The sequence below is a fragment of the Procambarus clarkii genome, chromosome 26 (genome assembly GCF_040958095.1).
Source record: "Procambarus clarkii isolate CNS0578487 chromosome 26, FALCON_Pclarkii_2.0, whole genome shotgun sequence".
Taxonomy (NCBI): domain Eukaryota; kingdom Metazoa; phylum Arthropoda; class Malacostraca; order Decapoda; family Cambaridae; genus Procambarus; species Procambarus clarkii.
The window spans coordinates 27,286,821-27,289,758 of NC_091175.1; positions in this window are offsets into that span (position 1 = coordinate 27,286,821).

Sequence of the window (2,938 nt, forward strand, 5' to 3'; positions counted from 1 at the left end):
TCTTGAAGGCACCTTGCCTTGAAGTTTCCTCATCTTGAAGGCACCTTGCCTTAAAGTTTCCTCATCTTGAAGGCACCTTGCCTTAAAGTTTCCTCATCTTGAAGGTACCTTGCCATAAAGTTTCCTCATCTTGAAGGTACCTTGCCTTGAAGTTTCCTTGTCTTGAAGGTGCCTTTCCTTGTCGATACTTTGCCTTGTATGTACCTTACCTTGAAGGAACCTTGTTGTAATACCGAGGAAGCGACATAAGAAAACAGTATGGTCATCAGGGAAGGATGGAGTAAAGAGGAAAGATAATAGTGAAAAGGGAAGATGCTAAAAAAAAAGAGTAAGGAGAGGGAAGAAAGTAACAGTAGAGGAGAAAAAGGAGAGAGTTAGTAGCGAATGAAAAAAAATGTTGCCACCACCCATTTAGGTTTTATAGACAAAAATGGAATTGTCTCTCACCACTTGTTATCTCTAAGTGATGATATCAAGAAAAACTGCAACCACAAATTAATTTCAAGGCCTTGATCTTCAGTAAATAATCTAAGCTCTGAAAATATCCTATTTAAAGGCAAGCATTCACAAATTGAAGATTGGCATTTATTTGCACATATTGTCATGATTTAAAAAATGCGGATTAACATTGATTTCACCACTTTGGTTCAATAATTTCTTCAATAAATTCACACTTTACTTGAGAGCATAAAGACTCACTAACTGGCTAATATACGGTAGTGGAGGCACTAGCTCAAGAAACTGAGACAATTTACAACTACTTGGCCCCTGACATTTATCAGAACACGTAATACGTCAACACAGAACACGTCGCCTGGCCAGCATCACTCATCAAAGACCTGATTGTAAGACGGTTGGGGGTAGAGGGGGGGGGGGGAAGGGGGTGGAGATACAGATCGTTGTCAAGGCTTCTTGTCTGCCTTGGCAATCTCGAGGCTCCGAAGCTGAATTCTGTGTGTGTGAGTATTGTCTATCACTCCAGTGACCTTCAGATGAGAATGAGAGCTCAATGACCTGAATGAGAGACTGCTGGCCCATTTACCTGGGCAGCCAATAGGCAGACTTCGCCCACAAAGGTACATTATCTTGAAGTTTCCTTTTCTTGACGGTATCTTCCCTTGAAGGTACTTTCAGAGCACACTGATGATACTTTCCTAGGTTGGAGTACTGTTGGACACTAACAACCCCATTAGAGCGGGATAGATTACTGACTTGTAAAGATACTTTACTCATAGAATCCGCTCAATAAATCATAAATTATTGGGATCTCTTAAAAGTTTTAAAGCTGTATTCCAATGAGTGCAGGTTACCTACCTTACCTTGAGGCTACCTTGAGGTGCTTCCGGGGCTTAGTGTCCCCGCGGCCCGGTCGTCGACCAGGCCTCCTGGTTGCTGGACTGATCAACCAGGCTGTTGGACGCGGCTGCTCGCAGCCTGACGTATGAGTCAAGGTTGGAGATAAATAATTTACCCTTGGAAAATATTAGAGGAACTTGTTCTCAATCTGCACACACAAATATCACTACATGAGACAAGGCGGTATTGCAGGATGTGCAACATAGAACGTTGAAAATTACAGGTATAATAGGTATGCTGAGAGACAACTCCATCAACATTAATGACCCAAGACTTTTCATCAGGTAGTATAAGCCCTTGCAAAACAATTTCTATTTTTTTTCTACCACAAACGTGGCCACACATTTACAATGCTAACCACCATATATACATTTTCTTCTGTCCCCCATGGACAGGGTTAGAGATCTTTTAAACATATAATTCAAAAGCATTGTAAATTTGTCTTTGAAAATGTAAGGAGTGCCTTGCGAAACGCATCCCTAGGCGTCAGACCATAATAAATTGCAAAAATGAACTTTGGAGAATTAATTTTTCAACTTCCCTCGACACTGAAGAAAAACATAAGAAATATTAACTTTCGTGTTAGAGTCATTAATCTTACCCTTTCGGTCATATTCAACAATGTATATTTACAAGAAAGACTGCTACCAAAATATACTTATATTATATATATATATATATATATATATATATATATATATATATATATATATATATATATGTATATATATATATAATATATATATATATATATATATATATATATATATATATATATATATATATATACTGGACCATCCCCAAGACTGGACCATCACCAAGACTGGACCACAACCAAGACTGGACCATCCCCAAGACTGGACCACCACCAAGACTGGACCATCACCAAGACTGGACCACAACCAAGACTGGACCATCCCCAAGACTGGACCACCACCAAGACTGGACCATAACCAAGACTGGACCACAACCAAGACTGGACCATCACCAAGACTGGACCACCACCAAGACTGGACCATCACCAAGACTGGACCACAACCAAGACTGGACCATCCCCAAGACTGGACCACCACCAAGACTGGACCATAACCAAGACTGGACCACAACCAAGACTGGACCATCCCCAAGACTGGACCATCACCAAGACTGGACCACCACCAAGACTGGACCACCACCAAGACTGGACCACCACCAAGACTGGACCACCACCATGACTGGATCACCACCATGACTGGACCACCACCAAGACTGGACCATCACCATGACTGGACCATCACCAAGACTGGACCACCACCAAGACTGGACCACCACCAAGACTGGACCACCACCATGACTGGACCACCACCAAGACTGGACCATCAACATGACAACACCATCACCAAGACTGGACCACCACCAAGACTGGACCACCACCATGACTGGATCACCACCATGACTGGATCACCACCAAGACTGGACCATCACCATGACTGGACCACCACCAAGACTGGACCACCACCAAGACTGGACCACCACCATGACTGGATCACCACCATGACTGGACCACCACCAAGACTGGATCACCACCATGACTGGATCACCA